This window comes from Elephas maximus, chromosome 7 (assembly GCF_024166365.1).
Source record: "Elephas maximus indicus isolate mEleMax1 chromosome 7, mEleMax1 primary haplotype, whole genome shotgun sequence".
In the NCBI taxonomy this organism is placed as follows: domain Eukaryota; kingdom Metazoa; phylum Chordata; class Mammalia; order Proboscidea; family Elephantidae; genus Elephas; species Elephas maximus.
The window spans coordinates 26,382,705-26,404,702 of NC_064825.1; positions in this window are offsets into that span (position 1 = coordinate 26,382,705).

Below are 21,998 nucleotides of genomic sequence, written 5' to 3' on the forward strand. Positions count from 1 at the left end.
TCAAAGAGCATTTTCATTTTCAAAACAGTGTGTTTGGTATGAGGAGACACGGCAAAAGTAGAAACAAACCTTAACAGAATGTGGGGCCCAGGTAAAGGACAATGTGGGCGCCAAATTCCACAGCCCACCCAAATTTTAATCCTGCTGAACCCTTAGAATAAAGATCAAAAGTGTTTTTGAATGGAGCGTGAGTAATAAGTTAGCAATTATTGAATCCCTCTTAGGGCCTCTGCATGTATGTTACTGCCAGCTTCAGGGCAACCCTGTAAGGATATTTTTACTTCTAATTTGTAGATGAGCGGCATTTAAAGGCAGCCTGCCACCCCGAGCATCTCGGATCTTTTTATGTAAATATAATTTTATATTATAATTCACATATATAAATATATTTATGATATTATACAGTAGTGTATGTAAGTATAATTGAGCTAATCTAGGACATCTACCCAAGAATTGATTTCCTAGGAAAGGGTACACGCTAGGCATTGCCCGTGACTGCGCAAGTTCACACTCACACCAACAGCGTGTAAGAATATCCATTTCCTTCCATCATCCCAGAAACTTGGCCTTATCCTACTTCCTAGTTTTTGCCAATCTTATGTGTGTAAGGTATCTTCACACATTATTACTTTTCCGGTTTGTATTTTCTCCCTAGTGTGGGATGCATTTCTTCACGTAAGTGACAGCTTTGGGGCTTTCCATTCTCTGAAGTGTGTGCTTAGATTGTTGCCCATTTTTGAGATTGGGTTTCCCATATCGTTTTGGTGATTTGAAAGAATTCAGTTATGTGTTTTGTTTTTTCTTTAACATCGTATATATCTTCTCCCAATCTATTGTCTGTTAATTTTGCCTCTGAAGTCCTTTATCTAGCCAAAATCCTTAATTTTAATATTGTCAAATCCACCATTTTATTGTTGGTGCTTTTTGAATCTTTTTAAAAGAAAATTTTCCCTGCTCTATGTTTATAAGGTATTTTCTTTACTAGCTTTGTAAACTTACTAGTCACACTAAATATCTTCTAGCCTCCAGGAGTTCACTTGTATATGTGGTATGAGGTAGGGATCTAACTTTACCTCCATATAGTGAGTCATTTTCCCCAACACACCTACTAAACAGTCTGTCCTTTCTCTAATGGTTTGTGGAGCCACTTCCAGCAAATGGAAATTTGCCATGTATACTTGGATCTGGTCCTGTGCCTTCCATTTCTATCCCACTTATCTATGTCTGTCCTGCATCAGTTCTTCACCATTTTTTATTATTATTTCTTTGTAGTGCTTGTAAAATCTAGTAGAACAAGTCTTCCCTCTTTAATCCTTTTTTCAATTGACTTATTTATTCATGAACATTCTGCCATATAAATTTTAAAATGTTTGTCAAGTTCCTTTTAAAAATTCTACTCAAATTTCAATTGGTACTGTATTGAATATATAAATTAACTTTGGAAGAACTCTCATCTTTACAATGTTAGATTTCTGCATTTATTTAAGTTTCTCTTTTTGTCCTTTAAATGAGTTCGAAATTTTTTTTTGCATAAAAGTCTTGTGTATTTTTAAGTTAATTTCTGGAATTTTATAGCTTTTGTTGTAATTAATATGAAATCTATCTTGTTTTCATTGTATTTCCTAATTGGTTATTATTAGTGCAGACACATGATAATGATTTTTGTAAGTTGATACTGTTTATCAAGCTTGCTGAACTCCTTGATTTGTTTTTAATTAAAAAAAATTTTAAGTTTGTATGTATGTGATGATACGATTTACAAATAATGACAATTTGGTCTCATCCCTTTTTATCCTTACTGTTATTTATTTTTCTTGTCTTACCATGTTGGTCAGATTTTCCAGTAAAATATTGGAGGTTGCTGTGATAGCTGGCATTCTTGTCTTCTTCCTGATTTTAAAGGGACCATCTGTGAAATGCTTCCATTTTGAATGATGTTTGCTGTAAATATCTGGTTTTTGGCCTTTATAATTTTAAGAAAACACCTCTCTATTCTTAATTTTCAAAGATAAATATGTGTAGAACTGTATTAAATACTACTCTGTATCTAAGGAGCCCTGGTGGCACATATACCTTGGCTGCTAACCAAAAGGTCAGTGGTATGAACCTACCCAGAGGCTCTACAGGAGAAAAGACGTGGCTACCTGCTCCTATAAAGATTGTTGTTGTTGTTGTGTACCGTCGAGTCAATTCCGACTCATAGTGACCCTGTAGCACAGAGTAGAACAGCCCCATAGGGCTTCCAAAGCTGTAATCTTTACGGAAGCAGATTGCCACATCTTTCAAAGCAGCTGGTAGGTTCGAGCCACTGACCTTTCGGTTAGCAGCCAAACGCTTAACTGTTGCACCACCAGGGCTCCTTCCATAAAGATTGCAGCCTACGAAACCTAATGGGACAGTTCTACTCTGTCACATGGGGTTGCTATGAATTGGAATCAACTCGACGGCACACAACAAAACTCTGTATCTATTGAAAAGCTTGTGTGGAGGTAATATGGGCACATGTCCAGGCTGTTCATCAGCTTGCTGGCAGATAGTTGGAGGCAGCCTGTGTGTTCATCAGAAGAGGAATAGGTAGGCAATACACGGTAGATGCATAGAGTGGAATAGTGGGCCAATAGTCAGGAGCAATGACCTAGAGATACACTCAACAACATAAACAGATCATAAACACGTGGTTTGAGTGAAGAAAAAGAAACAGATTGAAGTCTATACTATGGCAGAATATCACATATGTTAACTTTAAAACATTGCAGACGCATGTATATGGAAATGCACTAATTTTTTTCAACTAAACACATACAGCCAAAGATATATAATAGACCCAATAGAGTGAGTACCTATATGAGGGGAAGAATAAGAGCAGGGGTGCGGGGGAGTGAAGGGAAAGCAAAATACAACACAACACAATACATTTAGGACTTGAGAATCTTGAGAATCCACGATAATCTTGTACAATGAATTAAAGAGTATGATTAATTCAACTTTCTGCACTTGAGGTCCTAAAATGAAGTAAATATCACAGCTGGTATATACTGAATACCTACAGTGTAGCAGGCTCTGTGGAAGACATTATTATCCCAGTTTTATAGATGGGGAAATTGAAGTTTAGGAAACCTGTGTGACTTGCTTAAGGCCCTACAGCTTGTGTGGCAGAGCTGGGATTCCAGTTCAGGAATGTCTACCCATAAAGCCTACACCATATCCACTCATTGCCTCTCTGCAGCCTTTTCCTCTCCCTCCAAGCAGGTCATCTGTCTTAATTTAACACAGTCCTTACTAGAGGAAATGGCCAGATCCTATGCAATATGCCATGTGCTGCTGTGTATTTATTCCCGATTCCGAATACCCTTTTTTCATGCTCTCTTGGAAAACCATTAATGCGAAAGACTAGCAAGTACAAGAGGTAATGATGGCCTTGGGCAGAGATGGCCCGTCTTGGACTTGGTTCAGTGAAGCCACTCTAATGGGTAATCATTCATTTCTTTGGAAATGGATGGGTCTGAACCTTGTGGGTAATCATAAACTGCTAGTTAAAAGGAGGGGCGGGTAGAAAACAGAATCTGGACGAAGAATTTGAAAATCCATGGCTGTGTTTCTGATTATAAGAATAATCATTATCCCAAATTTTCCTCCTCCTGGTACTACATTCCTTTCCATCTGATTCATATTGATGCAGAACTCCAGAGTGACAAGAAAGGTCGAAAACATGCATAAGAGATTTCTAACAGTCTAATGCTTTCAATTTCCCCAGTACCGACTACTTACAAAAACAGAAATATCGATTATTTCCCATCATTATCTGCATTTTTCAACTCTCTGTTGTAATTACTATTGTAACTGGCCCATTGGGCCCGTCACGTTGGGCCCTCCACATATGACTTCTAAAATGAACTTATATTTTGCCTGTAACTGGAGGCAGTACAGCATGGTTATAAATATACATGGGCTTTAGAATCAAACAGACTAGAATTTACATCCTAATTCCATCACTTACTAGCTTTTTGACCCAAGAAAATTCACTTAATTTTATTTAGCTTCAGTTTCTTCAGCTATAGAATGGGAATAAAGATATACTAGGATTTCTCAACTTTGGCACTATTTGGGGACAGATAATGCACTCTCTTGTGGGGGAGCAGTCTTGTGCATTATGGGATGTTTAACAGCATCTCTGGCCTGTACTTACTAAATGCCAGTAGCATCCCCTCCTTGTCATAACAACCAAAAAGGTCTCCAGACATTGCCAAATGTCCCCGGAAGTGTAATATTGCCCCTGGATGAAAACTACTGAGATACGACTATCTCCCAGGTTTGTTCTGAGAGTTAAATGAACCGATGATAACGATGTTTCCTGCAGTGTTTGGCATGTAATAAGAACTGGATACTTAGTTTACTCAGTTATTATCATCATAAGAATGTGTGATAGACAAATTTTACAAAAATTAATTCAATACAATATAGTTTTGACATATTTCATACTTCCTAATTTATATCACTTCATGTGCACGTATTGGCTCACGATAACGCTAGTCATAGACACCTCATGTGTTGTGCCCCTGTATACTTTTTCTCAGTCCACCTTGTATTTTAACTCCAAACGTTGCTATGGCAGTCGTCCACTGTGCAGACAATTTTGTGGTGCATTCTTTGGCTTCACGAGGGTCCCTAGTGCGATCAAGTACCAGATGACACAGTGAAGATTGGCTTGATAATGCATCCTTGGATTGACTTTCATCTTTCCCCATTTCACTCTTCCAAGTCCCTCCCTGCTGTTCTTTGCAATCACTTCCCCCAACGCAAAAAAAAAAAAACCTCCATGAAAGCCCTTATCTCAGGTTCTCTTTGGGGGAAACTAGCTTAGCATAGTTCAATAAGACAATAGACTATTACTCAACTAAAATATATTTCATGTCTACTATGGGCCCAAGCATTGATACCTGAATTTTATCAATGAGGAAAAACAATTTAAAGGTTGTCTAAACTCATCCTACAAGTCAGTTGTAAAATCAGTTTTTCAGTCATTCATCCCTATGGCTGTAGCTTGATTTTTTAAAACTGATTTTTATTAGGAAAACCTACAAGCGCAGACATGTTCGCATCAGTTAATTTGTTTTGTTCAGTATCCATGGTGACTGCTAGTACAAAATTAATACTCCAGGCATAGGAGTAGATGGTTGAAACACCTGTAGAATTCATACATCAATGGTGTTATCATCTTTGGGGGTTACTTCAACAATAATTAATTAATTTTGAACAGTCTATTTAACTTTTTACTTCAAAATATATCACATATTGCAAGGATAGCACAAAGAACTTCTGTAAACCTCTCACCAAGATTTAGCAGTTAACGTTTTGCCATATTTGCTTTATTGTTTTTTTGTTTATATGTGTATTTTTTTCTGAAGCATTTGCAAAGAAGTTGTAGACGCCTTGCCCCTTGACCTCTAAATACTTCAGTGTGCATCTCTTAAGAACAAGAACGTTTTCCATTCTCTTACAAGACAGTCCAGTGATCAAAATCAGGATGGTTATCCTGGAGAAAATACTATTGCTTAATCTATAATCGGAAACCCTGGTGGCACAGTGGTTAAGTGCTACGGCTGCTAACCAAAAGGTCAGCAGTTCGAATCTACCACGTGCGCCTTGGAAACTCTGTGGGACAGTTCTACTCTGTCCTGTAGGGTCGCTATGAGTTGTAATCGACTCTACGGCAGTGGGTAATCTATAATCCTTAGTTACATTTTTCTAATTGTCCCAAAATGTCCTCTAAAGTAAAAAAAAAATGGTGGTCCAGAATAAAGTCACGATAATGCATTGCACTTCCTTGTCATGAACCTTTAGTCTGGATCATAAATTGTATCATGTTTTAAAACATACATTAAAAGACTCTTAGTTGTTGCTGTTGAGAGCCGTCAAGTTCCTTCCGACTCATAGCAACGCCATGTGACAGCAGAACTGCCCCCAGGGCTTTCTTGTAATCTTTTTATTTTAATTTTATTTTTACAGTATGGCCAAATGAGATCTCAGAAATGCAAGGTTGGCTAAACATTCAATAATCAGTTAGTGTAATTCATCACACCAAGAGAAAATCATGTTATATGATTTTTTCAATAAATACAGAAAAAGCATTTTACAAATTTCAACACTAATTTATGACTATACTAGGAAGAGAAGGAAGCTTCCTCAACCTGATAAAGAGCATCTATTAAAAAAACCTACAGCCAACATCATACTTGATGGTGAAACAATGAATACTTTTTCACTAAGATCGGAAATAAGGCAAGGATGTCCATTCTCACCATTTCTATGCAACATTTTCCTGGAAGTCCTAGCTAGTACAGTAAGGCAAGAAAAATAAAAGGCATAAAAATTTACAAGGGAAGAAGTAAAACTGTTATTATTTGCAAATAGCATTATTGTGTACATGGAAAACCCTATAGAATCTACAAAAAGTCCACAGGACTTAATAAGTGAGTTTAGCAATCTTGCCAGATACAAGGTCAATATATAAAAGTTGATTAAATCTCTATAGACTAGCAATTTTCTTTTTTTATTTTACTTTAGATGAAGGTTTACAGAACAAACTAGTTTCTCATTAAACAGTTGGTACACACGTTGTTCTATGACATTGATTAACAACCCCACGACATGTCAATACTCTCTCTTCTCGACCTTGGGTTTCTTGGCTGTAGTCTTTACAGAAGAAGCAGATCACCAGGTCTTTCCCCCTCAGGGTCACTGGGTGTGTTGGTTAGCAGCTGGGCACTTAAACATTGCGTCACTTGGATATAAATGTAAAAATAGCAAAATGCCCACTGTCATCCTCAGAGTGCATTGAAACTTTTCCTTAATACATCTTCCATACGTCGTTCATTTTATAAGCACATCTTACAGTATACAGTTATATGTATGTTATCTTTTTAAATTCTTTTAAGTCTTTTTGAAGCAAGATGGCTTAATTATCATGAGCACAGATGCTAGAGCCAGACCACTTGAATTCCAAACCTAGCTCAACCGCTTACCAGTTTTCAAAGCATGGGCAAAGTCCTTAACATCTCCATGCCTCAATTTCCACATCTGTGAAATGGGGACAATAATAGTATCTACCTCACAGTATCATTGTAAAGGCTAATTAAATTCATCTACAGTGCCAACATTAGTAAATGTTGACTACTAGTTCCTAAAAATATCATGTTAATTCTTTTGGAGGTTGGGAAATCATTTTAAAATAAATCTATCTTTCTCTGTGACTCTTTAACATAGCAAAGTAGTTATGTTACTTTGCATTTGTACAACTTAGAGTTTCTAGATGCTTTCTGTTTAGGTATTGTATAGCTACTAAGATCATAGGTTCTTGGAGGGAGAATAGACATTTGACCAAATCAGAGCTCTGTCGTTAATTAGCTGTGGGATCTTGGAGAAATTATCCTCTTTGTACAGATGAGGGAATTGAGTTTTGAGTTTCAGAAAATTTAAGTAGCATGCTCGATGTCTCATAGCTAAAAAGGGCAGAGCTAGAAGCGAAGCATAAAAACTGTCTGAGACTTTCCACTGCAGCAACAGACTCCACCACTTTCGGTATAGGACCTGTTCTGAGAGGGAGAAAATTAAACTTTGGTGGAATGTGTCACAGATATCAAAGTAACTTTGCAAACAATTAATTCTTTTTTTTTTAAATAATTTTTATTGTGCTTTAAGTGAAAGTTTACAAATCAAGTCAGTCTCTCACTTATACACCTTACTACATACTCCCAATTACTCTCGCCCCAATGAGACAGCCCGCTCCCTCCTTCCAGTCTCTCTTTTCATGACCATCTTGCCAGCTTCTAACCCCCGCTACCCTCCCATCTCCACTCCAGACAGGAGATGCCAACATAGTCTCAAGTGTCCACCTGATCCAAGGAGCTCACTCCTCATCAGCATCCCTCTCCAACCCATTGTCCAGTCCAATCCATGTCTGATGAGTTGGCTTTGGGAATGGTTCCTATCCTGGCCAACAGAAGGTCTGGGGGCCATGACCACTGGCATCTTTCTAGTCTCAGTCAGACCATTAAGTCTGGTCTTTTTATGAGAATTTGGGGTCTGCATCCCACTGCTCTCCTGCTCCCTCAGGGGTTCTCTGTTGTGTTCCCTCTCAGGGCAGTCATCAGTTGTGGCCAGGCACCATGTAGTTCTATTGGTCTCAGGATGATGTAGTCTCTAGTTCATGTAGCCCTTTCTGTCTCTTGGGCTCGTAATTACCTTGTGTCCTTGGTGTTCTTCATTCTCCTTTGATCCAGGTGGGTTGAGACCAATTGATGCATCTTAGATGGCTGCTTGCTAGCGTTTAAGACCCCAGACGCCACACTTCAAAGTGGGATGCAAAATGTTTTCTTAATAGATTTTATTTTGCCAATTGACTTAGATGTCACCTGAAACCATGGTCCCCAAACCCCTGCCCCTGCTTCACTGACCTTCGAAGCATTCAGTTTATTCAGGAAACTTCTTTGCTTTTGGTTTAGTCCAGTTGTGCTGACCACCCTTGTATTGAGTAGTAATTCTTATCCACTATCTACTATCTCCCTTCTCCCTCCCCCGTCTTGTAATCACAAAAGAGTGTTTTCTCCTCAGTTTAAACTATTTCTCAAGATTTTATCATAGTGGTCTTATACAATATTTGTCCTTTTGCAACTGACTAATTTCACTCAGCATAATGCCTTCCAGATTCCTCCACGTTACAAAATGTTTCACAGATTCACCACTGTTCTTTATCGATAAATAGTATTCCATTGTGTGAATATACCATAATTTATTCACCCATTCATCCATTGATGGGGACATTGGTTGCTTCCATCTTTTTGCTGTTGTAAACAGTGCTGCAGTGAACATGGGTGTGCATATATCTGTTTGTGTAAAGGCTCTTATTCTCTAGGATATATTCCGAGGAGTGGGATTGTTGGGTCATGTGGTAGTTCTATTTCTAGCTTTTTAAGGAAGCGCCAAATCGATTTCTAAAGTGGTTGTACCATTTTACATTCCAACCAGCAGTGTATAAGTGTTCCAATCTCTCCATAGCCTCTCCAGCATTTATTATTTTGTGTTTTTTGGATTAATACCAGCCTTGTTGGAGTGAGATGGAATCTCATTGTAGTTTTGATTTGCATTTCTCTAATGGCTAATGATCAAGAGCATTTCCTCATGTATCTGTTAGCTGCCTGAATGTCTTCTTTAGTGAAGTGCCTGTTCATATACTTTGCCCAATTTTTAATTGGGTTGTTTGTCTTTTTGTGGTTGAGTTTTAGCAGAATCATGTAGACTTTAGAGATCAGGCGCTGGTCGGAGATGTCGTAGCTGAAAATTTTTTCCCAGTCTGTAGGTGGTCTTTTTACTCTTTTGGTGAAGTCTTTAGATGAGCATAGGTGTTTGATTTTTAGGAGCTCCCAGTTATCTGGTTTCTCTTTGGCATTTTTAGTAATGTTTTACACTCTGTTTATGCCTTGTATTAGGGCTCCTAACGTTGCCCCTATTTTTTCTCCCATGATATTTATCGTTTTAGACTTTATGTTTAGGTCTTTGATTCACTTGGAGTTAGTTTTTGTGCATGGTGTGAGGTATGGGTCCTGTTTCATTTTTTTGCAGATGGATAACTGACACTGGGCCTTTGTCAAATATCAGCTGCTCATATGTGGATGGATATATATCTGGGTTCTCAATTCTGTTCCATTGGTCTTTGTGCCTGTTGTTGTACCAGTACCAGGCTGTTTTGACTACTGTGGCTGTATAATAGGTTCTAAAATCAGGTAGAGTGAGGCCTCCCACTTCGTTCTTCTTTTTCAGTAATGCTTTACTTATCTGTGGCTTCTTTCCCTTCCACATGAAGTTGGTGATTTGTTTTTCCATCACGTTAAAAAATGTTTTTGGAATTTGGATCAGAAGTGCATTGTGTATGTAGATGGCTTTTGGTAGAATAGACATTTTTACTATGTTAAGTTTTCCTACCCATGAGCAAGGTATGTTTTTCCACTTATGTAGGTCCCTTTTGGTTTCTTGCAGTAGTACCTTGTAGTTTTTTTTGTATAGGTCTTTTACATCTTTGCTAAGATTTATTCCTAAGTATTCTATCTTCTTGGGGGCTACTGTGAATGGTATTGATTTGGTGATTCCCTCTTCAATGTTCTTTTTGTTGATGTAGAGGAACCCAACTGATTTTTGTATGTTTATCTCATAACCTGATACACTGCTGAACTCTTCTATTGGTTTCAGTAGTTTTCTGGAGGATTCCTTAGGGTTTTCTCTGTATAAGATCATGTCGTCTCAGAATTAATTCTTATACAACAAATGGTGAGAAATACATTTTTGAGATTTCCAGAGAAAGAAAAATTCCCATTAGGCAATAGCTATTAAACTACTCAACCACTGTGATGGAAATCTTCCCCGAATGCATTATCTGCCTCCTTGCCTATCATGAGTGTGCTAAAGGTATTAATTAACTCCTGGAAACTTGGACTCCAAGCATCAATTTTTCTGTGCTGCAGAGGTATTTCTGTTTACCTATTCGTGCCTATCTTTCTCCAGAAAGGGTTTAAGTTTAGTTACATATCTATTGTTGTTGTTAGGTGCCGCCAAGCTGATTTTCAACTCATAAGAACCTCACATAACAGAGTAGAACTGCCTGTACATAGAATTTTCTAGGCTGTAATCCTTATAGCAACAGATTGCCAGGTCTTCATCCCGTGGAGCCACAGGGTGAGTTTGAACTGCTAACCTTTCGGTTAGCAGCCCAGCGCTTAACCTTTGCACCGCCAGGGCGCCTTACTTACATACAGGTAATATAATGTCTCTTGGACATTCCCTAGCTCCTGCCCTGGTTCCCTCACCATCAGGTTTGCATGTTGCATACCCAAGCACTCCTTTAAGTCTTTTTCTGAGAAAATCCGTCTGCCTCTAACAGGAAGCTCTACTCCAGCCCACAGGGGTCCTGCTCCATAAATCCATTCCCCTTGCCCCAGGGCCACATTTTGACTTTCATTGGCCTTAAGCATTTTACCTGTGTGGCCCTTTCCTCAATAAAAATATATTAAAAAATTACATTTTACAACTAACTTGGTATAAAGATGAATATATTAATATTATATATTAAAATATTTTCCTAAACCTAAAAGTTTCTCTTTTTCTTTTCTCTTCTGATTTTAGAAGAAATTAAAGCATGTCCATGGACCCATCCCCAGGAGTATTGTGAGCTCTAGGTCCTACGCCTACTGAGCCTAATGGGTTGTCAGCCGTGTCCTCACCCCATACGCATTTCCCCAAGTCTGAGGGATTTGATGGAGAAGAAGAATACCCAAGGGACTACAGTAGGAAGGTCAGGGATGGCCACTGACTCCCAGTTCCACAGGTGGGTTGAGGGAGGATCCCTGGTCCCCAGAGATCAATGGTCAAGGTAGGTGTGGGTCTCTAGGTCATATATATATATATATATATATATATTTTTTTTTTTTTTGCAGTAGTCCCCTCTTGTGAGCTACAGGCATGTCCACTTATTTATTTAATTGTGGAATTATTTAATTGTGGAACCCCTTAGAATAGTACATGTACCTCTCCAAAAGACAGGCATAATTGGATTGGGGGGAAGGCTGTACTGCCTAAACTCACATTGGGAAAGGAAATACTTCCTTAATTACCAAGGGTCCTCCTCCCTCCCTGCAAGTCAGTATGCCCTTCATCATTGTGTGGAGTTGCCTTCGGTTTCTTTCTGGCTCGACATTGGAGTTTACCAGAATCAAAAAGGAAGTTATAGTCTCTCCACATTGGCTGTGTACCTTGTGATCCTCAGGAAGGGCTCCAACTTTATGATTCTAGTAAGGATGAAATTAAGGTTTTAGGTTTTCTCAGACCCGGTGCCTGGGATGGAAGGATATAGTTCAGTAACAACGTTATAACATAAAGGAGCATTACCAGGAATCTGTAACAAACTGGGCTATGATATACAAGGTACAGAGCTGTTGAACTTGATCTGAGAAATTGGGCAACAATGAGTCTCCTGTATATCCACTGGACTCAGCCCCCACGAACTCACTTACTGGACTCATGACTCAAGTAAGAATTCCCCTTCTCTTGTTTAAAAAAAAAAAAAAAAAAAAGTTTTTTTTTTTTTGTTGTTGTTTCCTAGTTCTGCTACAACACAAATACCACAAGGGGGTGGCTTTAAAGAACAGAAATTCATTTTCTTAACAGTTCTGGAGGCTAAAACTCCAAAGCAGGGTCTCAGCTGTGTTGATTCCTTCCTTGTAGGTGGTAGTCCTAGGCATTCCTTGGCATCTTGGCTTGTGGATGATTCTCACTTAGCATCTATTCTCCCTCTCCCCCAAACCCATCTGTGTGTCTCTGTGTCTAACCTGCTAACTTTAAACTTAGAAGTGATTCAATTTAGAACCCACCCTAATCAGGTATAGTCTAATTAACATAACGAAGTAAACCCTGTTTCCCAAGAGGATTACATCCACAGGTATAGGTATTAAGATTCAAACACACATTTTGGGGGGACACAATTCAATCCATAACACCTCCAATGTGCCCTTATTATCATCAGACTTAATAGTCGAGTCTTCACAAATGGGGTTATTATAGCTGAGATTTTTTTAAACAATAAAATTCAGATGTGATAAGATCCCAAGCAACTGGTTCTGACCTTTTTTTAGCCTAACACTGTGGTGAGATTCACTCAGCATAGAGAGAGAACTTTGCTGGGACACAATGGGACTTTGTCATGGAGGAGGACGCTCCTCAAAGGGGCAGGGAAGGAGAGCCAGTGGGCGGGGCTCTAACAATGCACCCTATCTTCAACTGGATGACTCAGCTTTTAGCTGTTTTATGTATTGGGGTTAAAATTTTGTTTGGGAATTAGATTCTGCTCTAAAAAGAGAGGTTAGAAAGCTACCAGCATTCTCTTTTCCCTTACTTTGAGCCAAGAAATTACCTAAGCAATCCTAGGCAAAAGTTTAAATATTTTGACTGGGATATTCCATCCACCTGAGCTCAAGGTAGAATACAAGTAGCCTTTGAGTCCAAGAGACCTAGCATAACCTTAGCTGTGCACAGATAAGATGTGTGATGTTAAGCAAGTACAAGTCAGCCTCTCTCAGTGACCTATAAGTGTAAAAGGGGATAACTAAGTGGACCAGTACCCAGGCTAGGCTGTCACATGCCATTTTCACTAAGCTCACCTTGGCCTCTGCACTGCCTTCCCCCTAACGGCAACTCCACCTGTATTCCTGGTTAAAGGAACTTCTTTGCTCCCTTACAGTGAAAAGCTCATTTTCTCTCATTTAGATCCAAGCAGAAATCAAAGACACTGGGTATTATTCTGAACAATGAGCCCTCCTATGCTATAGAAAATCCTTTTATTTATTTGGTTACTTGTTTATTTTCTGTTTCTGTCTTATGGTTCTGTCACAAGGGATTGGACCTTTTCTGCATGTTCACTGCTTAATCTAGCAACTAGAACAGCGTCTGGCATTCGGTAAACATTTGCTGAGTGTTGAAGATGCTTGAAGACCATGAAAAAACTCTCCTTAGCTTTTTCTTCTCTGGTTTAAATTGCCATCGCTTCATACTTTTCCATAAAGAACTTTTTTTTTGAACTCCTTAATCATGTTTCTTAAATGACTCAACAATTTCGAAAATTATCAAAGCAGAATACTAGTTAAAGTAGAATAAAATTGTTTACCCTCATGCACAGAAATAAACTCGAATCTTGCTCATTGCCTAAAAAAAAAAACCAAGCCCGTTGCTGTCTAGAGTGGATTCTGACTCATAGTGATTCTATAGGACAGAGTAGAACTGCCCCACAGGGTTTCCAAGGAGCGGCTGGTAGATTCAAACAACTGACCTTTTGGTTAGCAGCCGTAGCTCTCAACCACTGTGCCACCAGGGCTCCTGCTCATTGCTTAGAGTCTGAAAAACAAAACCAAACCCATTGTCTTCGAGTTGGTTCATCTCAGAGCGACCCTATAGGGCAGTGTAGAACTTCCCCATAGGGTTACCAAGGCTATAAATCTTTACAGGAGGAAACTGCCAAATCTTTCTCCTGCGAAGTGGTTCATAGCCAAGCGCTTAACCACTGTGCCACCAAGACTCCTGCCTGGAGTCTAGACCCAAGATTATTATACTTAGTAAATAAATAACTATGCATTTCCTGGGTGGCACAAACAGTTAAAGCACTTGAAAAGGTTGGCAGTTTGAGTCCACCCAGGGGCACATTAGAAGCAAGGCCTGTGATCTGCTTACCAAAAATTAGGCACCGAAAACCCTGTTGAGCACAGTTCTTCTCTGACACACATGCAGTTGCCATGAGTCAAAGTGGACTCAAGGGCAACTGTTTTTATTATTATAACTATAATCCCACCCTGTCCCCAACCCCTGTTGCCGTCAAGTTGATTCCAACTCACAGCGACCCTATAGGACAGGGCAGCACCGCCCCATAGGGTTTCCAAGGAGCACCTGGTGGATTTGGTTATCAGCTGTAGCTCTTAATCACTGTGCCACCAGGGTTTCCTAACTATAATCCCAAGAGAACGTAAACAGAATTTCAAGCAGAATGGCAGAGTTGCCAAAAACTGATGTCTAAATAAGTGTGATTTGTGGTGTATGGTACTTGCTTGTAGAATTAAACCCATTGCTGAAGAGTCGGTACTGACTCATAGCTACCCTATAGGACCGAGTAGAACTGCTCCATGGGATTTCCAAGGCAGTATGAGTTGGAATCAACTCATCAGCAAATTTTTTTTTTTTTAATCTTTATGGAAGCAGATTGACACATCTTTCTCCCCAGGGAGTGGCTGGTGAGTTTGAACTGCTGACATTTTGGTCAACAGCTGAGCACTTTAACCACTGTCCCACCATGGCTCCCTTGCTTACAGAATTACTGGGCAATAAATGACCTTGATAAGTCTTCAAAGAAGGAACTGAGTAGACTATGAATAATTTCCAAGGGTGCTATAAAGTACTTGAGATTACTTAATTATGAAACAATGAAAAAATGTATAGAACTTTAAAAATCATTCTACAGGACTGCTAGCAAAATAAAGTGCTTTCAAATGAAACAAGGCTTACGAATGAGTAAAGACATTCATTTCTTTTGGCTTTAAGGGCAATTATCTGTTAAGACTCATCTAAATCACAGATATCATTTAGAGGAGTATAAAAAGAAAGGAGCAAATAAAAAAATTGGAAACTTTAAAAGGGCCACCTGGATTGCTGAGGATTTTATGGTTAGTTATGTGTGGACATTATAAATAGATGCTCTTTTAAAGTGCAACTCAGAAAATACTACAAAGCGTTTATTTAAAAAAAACTCATAGCAACCCTGTAGGACAGAGTAGAATTGTGCCCTATAAAGTTTCCAATGAGCAGCTGGTGGATTTGAACTGCCAGCCTTGTGGCTAGCAGCCAAGCTCTTAACAATTATACCACCAGGCCTCCGTAAAGTATTTATAGTGCCCTGAAAACTCAAATAGGTACATGGCTACGTGGAAATAAAGGGGAGCTTTGCAGTTAATCTCATTGATTTGCTTCATAAATTGAGAATCAGAGAGCAAAGCTACTTGGTCTACTATGAATGAATCACCTTAATATCACATCAATGCTTTTCAGTAAGCGAATAACAGTATTTCATGCAAAGAGATTAACCTGTTTACTTGTGTGTGGTCGTCTAGTCTAGACCGCCTAAGTATCCTAACCTAAAACAGTATTATTAGCTAAAAATCTAGGATGGCACCACACCAAGTTGTTGGTGCATGGACCATTTCAGTGTCTTGGTTCAGAATGTACTGAACCATTTTCCTTCCAGTACATCAAGGAAAAGGAAAATATTGCCAGGTTTTTAAACAACGAAAAAGAAAAATCGTTGGTCATAACTAAAAGCAACAATGAAATCATCACATTCTTTTATTTCTTAGGACATAAAAACCTGGGAGAATAAGGTTTTTGTGGTTAAGTGGCCTAGTTCAAGGAATAAACTTAAATAACTGAACTGTGCCTCAAAAGTACATTGAATTTCTCATATAAGTCTGCCTTTAAATGTGAGCTCAGAGTTGTGAAAAAAAAAATCATTAATATTATAAAAAGAAAGGCAAACAGGCTGACCAATTTTTTAAAAAAAGGGAAGGAGAGAAGGAGGAAGGGAGCAATGAAGGCAGTAAGGAAAGTGGACAACATAAGAAAATAAACGTGTACCCTGATATAATAGGTTCTGCAGACATCTAAGAAGCCCTGGAGTGGCAGACGGTTAAACACTCAGTTGCTAACTGAAAAGTTGTCAGTTCAAACCCATCTAGCAGCTCTACTAGGTGAAGAAAGGCTTGGCAATCTGCTTACAGCCAAGAAAACCCTACAGGGGCAGTTCTACTCTGTAATATGGGGTCATGAGTCAGAATCGACTCAACATCCCCCAACAACAACAACCAAACACTTAAGGAAGAAATAATACCAATTCTACTCAAACTCAAAGAAAATAGTAGAGAAGGCAACCCCTCCAAACTTATTACCAAAGTAAGCATTATTAACACCAGGCAAAGATATTATAAGAACAAACCAAAACTCAAAACTACAGACCAATATCCCTCCTGAACATTGATGCAAAAATCCTCAACAAAACATTAGCAAAAATCTTCATGACCTTGGGTGTGGAGATGAATTTTTAGATACAACTCTAAAACCACAACCCATAAAATAAAACATTGATAAATTGGATTTTATTAACATTAAAAATTTCTGATCTATGAAAGACACTGTTCAGAGAATGAAAAGACAAGCCACATACTAGAGAAAATATTTGTAGAACATACTTCTGATAAAGAACTTGTATATAGAATATGTAAAGAATTAATGGAATACTATTCAGTAACAAAAAGGAAGGAACTACCCATACACACAGCATGGATGAATCTCAAATGCGTTATGTGAAGTGAAAGAAGACAGACTGAAGGCTGGACACTGCATGCTTTCATTTATATGACATTTCGGAAAAGGAAACCATAGCAATTTGGCCATGGTTCTATAGACATAGACTTAATCTCAGGTATAATTTCAAATAACTGAAATATGACTGTAATTCTTCCCACTCCACATTGAGGGTAAGGGAGCAGGAATGGGAGTGGGGGGAGGAGGATGCACTTTACTTAGATAATAGGTTGGAGACGGATCTAGGTTTAGATGAATAAAAGAAAAATAACTACACATGAGGGAGCAACCTAAAAATAAAAAATACTTTTAATACGCACTTTTGACATAAACAACAGTTCTGTCCAAAGATCCTTTCTTTTTAATAAGTTGGTATAATATAGAATTCAAATAGTATAAATAAATAACTATAAATGGGCACATAATGTGGTATGAAAAGAAAAGCAACCAATTGCCAGGCTGTTATTATTAAAATAGTACTGAAAAATCAGTGTTCTGGTAATTGAAATGACTTTTCCCCAAATTTTATCATAGCCTCTGGTTCTTTGTTTGCTTGTGGTTTATATAATATAAACCTATTAATAATGGAAACTATTTTAAACCAAAGATGCCTTAGATACGAACATAATTCCAGAATAATGACACTATAGCAAGACAGGATACAGCTGATATTGAAGAGGGAATAGATACATTCTAGTGTCCCAGTTTTAGAGAAGCCCATGGAGGGAAAAATCCATAAATTCATACTACATTAATAGCACTTAGGTCAAAATGCTGTAAATAGTTACAAAATTCCTTTTTGAAGCTTTTTTTAAGGTTCTTTAAATTTCTCAGATGAAATCTAAGCAAGCATCCTGAACATGATGAAGTGCTTTTGATCCCTAAACTTCTGGTTCTCCCAAAACAAAGAAATAATCAGCAGCCCCCACTGGACAGCTCAGCAGCACACACGCACACCCCTCTCCTCCCAATTCACTCACAGCCAAGAAGATTTTGGGCAGATTGGAATGGGGCGTGCACCACAGATAGCCTAAACCTTTAATCACCAATCCAAGAGTAGGGAGGCTATTCTTCAAAGATACAGTGCCACATTTTTCATACCCAAAATTGGGAAATATGGAGAAATGTGTATAATTACAAAATTTTATAAATTGTGGGCATTGAAAAATCCAGGGCCATAACTGCAATAAGTTCAGACCTGAAATCAATGACCTTGGCTCCATAACACCCTACAGCCAGCACTATCTTCGTGTTATCAGTATCCCCTGTCCATTCGTCACTAGGAATGCAGAGAACCAGGGACTTAGTAAGATGAAGAGAAGCCTTGGCACCAGGTGGCTCTATAGAAAAGAGCAGTTGCATTTGCCAGACTCTCCTTTCCCAGCCCTGCTCGGGGGCTAACCCAGAATCTTCTCTACCTCTTGCCAACCTCATTTTCCTAGGGCCTGGACTCTATTTCCTGTACTCCTAGCAAGTAGCTATGATCCTGCTCCAAACCACATGGCCTGACCACCTGAAACCACAAGGCTGCTACCCATCTGTCCCAGGTCATATGCGCTGGCAGGCTATTGTACTTTTCTCACAGGATCACATCTGCTGTTAATCTGATACTGGTTCTCACTGCAAAGTCTCTGGGCTCTTGTAGTTAACATGATAAAAGCTGCCAGCAACCACCCAAAGGTATTGCCTTTCTAGAGAGTCAACCCACCTTGTCAAAGCCTTTCCCAATTGTCTTAGTCATCTAGTGCTGCTATAACAGAAATACCACAAGTGGATGGCTTTAACAAAGAGAAATTTATTCTCTCACAATCTGGTAGGCTGGAAGTCCAAATTCAGGGCATCTACACCCCCCCCCCTTTTTTTTTTTACACTAGTGGGAAGGCTTTCTCTCTGTCGATTCTGGAGGAAGATTCTTGTCAGCAGTCTTCCCCTGGTCTAGGAGCTTCTCAGGTCCAAAGGATATGCTCTGCTTCCAGTGCTGCTTTCTTGGTGGTATGAGGTCCCCATGTCTCTCTGCTCGCTTCTCCCTTTTATATCACAAAAGAGATTGGCTCAAGACACAATCCAATCTTATAGATTGAGTCCTGCCTCAACATAACTGCCCCAATCCCATCTCATCAACATCAAAGAGAGAGGATTTACAACACATAGGAAAATCACATCAGATGATAAAATGATAGACAATCACACAATTCTGGGAATCATGGACTAGCCAAATTGTCAGATATTTTGGGGGAATAGTATTCAATCCATGACACCAATCCTGGCTCTTTCTTTCCAAATGTCCAGAAACTGAGGTCCCTGCAAGATATGTGCCCCCACATTGTACAGATGATACAACTCAAATTCAGAGTAGTTAAGAAAATTGCCCATACTAAGCAGCTAGTGATTAGTGAAACATTTAAACTGGGAAACTGCGGCATGCATCACAATGATTGCAAAATTTAGTCTTAATGAGAGACAGAGCACCACAACGAAAGAACACAGACTTTGAAGTCAAGCAGGTGGATCTATTTGAATCCTGACTCAGTTACTGTCTTCATGACTGTGAGCAAGCCCCTTAACCTGTCTGACTCTGTTTTCTTGTCTCTAAAACAGGGATAATGCCTGCAGTTGTCATCTATTGCTGCATAACAAATCACCCCAAAACATAGGGACTTAAAGCAACAAATGTTTATTATTTCATAGGTTCTGTGGGTCAGGAATCCATGCACAGCTCAGCTGGGGACCTTTGGCTCAACGTCTCTCATGAAGTTGCACTTAAGTTGCTGGCGAGGCCTGGGGTCTGATCTGAAGGCTGAACTTAGGGACAGTCCACTTCCAAGCTCACTCACATGGTTGGCAGGACCTAGCTCCCTGAGAGCTGTTGGACTGAAGCCTAGGTTTTCACCAGCTGTTGGCTGGAGGTCTCCCTCAGTTTCTTGACACAGGGCAGCTCACATCATCTCAGTTGGCTCCTTTCAGAGCTAGCAAGCTAGAGAGTGAGAGAGGGCCCCCAAGACAGAAAGCCAGACTTTTTTTTTTAAAGTATTTGTAGTATTTTTGGTGGAAACAAGTTCCTATTCAACAATTTCTACACATGCCATTCAGTGACATTGGTTACATTCTTCACTTCAATGTTGTGTCAACATTGTCATTATTTCCATTCTAGTTGTTCCATTCTCATTACCTTAGTCTTATTGCCCCGACCTCCCCCCGCGACCCCGCCAACCTTCTCATCCATGCTTTAGAATAACTGTTGTTCATTTGGTCTCATATAATCTTTTAAAAGAGTACTCAAGGAAAGCCAGACTTTTTATAACCTAATATCAGAAGTTTCAGCCTATCATGTCTGCCATTAGAAGTCACTAAATCCAGCCCAAACTCAAGGAGAAGGGATTACATGAGGATGTAAATATCAGGAGTCTGGGATCAATGGGGTTATTTTATTTCACTAATGTGAAGGGTAATATTATTGCTATATTTATATACATAAATAAATTATATATCACTATACTAAAATATATACTATATATTACTATACACAGTAATATATATATTACATATAGTAAAATTATTACTATATATACATAATATACTATATATATTGAAACCCTGGTGGCATTGTGGCTATAATAATATTGCATATATATATACTAAAAATACTATATACATATATATATACAGCGCAGTGGTTAAGCATTTGGCAGCTAACCAGAAGGTCAGCGGTTCACATCCACTAGCTGCTCCTTGGAAACCTATGGGGCAATTCTACTATGTCCTATAGTGTTGCTATGAGTTGGAATTGACTTGATGGCAACTGGTTTGGTTTTGGGGTTTTTTTTTGGTTTATGTATATATACACACATATGTGTGTGTGTGTAAAGCATCCAGCATATAGCAGGAACTAACAAATTACAAATATTATCAGTGAATGACAACTTGTGGTAGAGAATTCTTGCATAAAATCCATGAATTTGTACGTCCCCAAAAAGACTAGATAAACTGTAAGGCAGACTCATTCTTAACTAAAGGTTTTTGGTCACCAATACGATTGTGCTTAACTGCATTTCAGACTAAGTTTCAGTCAGTGGAAGTAACATGTCTAGAATGTGTACTTAACATTATGAGAATGAGAAAACCATAGTGTAATGGCAGGTGTTCCTAGTTGCTAGGAGAGCAAAATCCCTATAGAGATTAGTCATTTTGAAGGTGACACTTAATAATCACCTTAACAATAAGGTGATGCCTCGTAGTTTATTTTTGACTTTCATATCCGTGGAAAAAATCAGGTAGACAAGTGTTGAGACCAGAGGCTGCAGCACTGTTTTTCAGAAAGAACATTAAAAAAAAAGTTTGTGGTGAAGGAAGTTCGTTCCTGAAATGTAATCCTCTGCCTCTTCCTGTTAAGAGATTTTTTTTTTTTAATTCTGTGACTCTGCACATCTCCCCATGACATGTCTTTATTATGAAAACAGTTGTCATATGTTGGAACTATTTGCCAACATGTCTGTTCTACCACTAGAACGTGAACTTTCTGAGTGCAGAGTCCTTGCCTTAGTTTTATTTATATCCCCAAGTCCTAACACAGTTCCTGGCACATAAAAGGCACTCATGAAATGTTTGTTAAATGCTATTAAATAGGCTATCTCCACCTTCCCGTTTTAAAAACAATTGAGATTAAGCTGCTTAGCACTCATGGTTTAATACGGCATTATTATTATCATTATTATTTGTATACTTATGTGAGATCCAGTAATTTAAAACAAACATTAATTCGGAGATCTCAAAATAGATCAGTCATAAAAATCCAATTCTTTAAAACTTATTTGAGACTTTCAGGGAATGGTGACTTCCCCACAAGAACATATCTTTTTTAGAAGACCTCTTTTCATCCCTCTCCAGAAGAGAAGAAGAAACACCGGGCGCAGAACCCCAATTCCTACTTCACGGATGTGAAATGCCTAACCCAAAAAACCAAACGTGGCCGTCAAGTCCATTCTGACGCATAGCAACCCTATAGGACAGAGTAGAACTGCCCCCTAGGGTTTCCAAGCAGCAGCTGGTCAACCTTTTGGTTA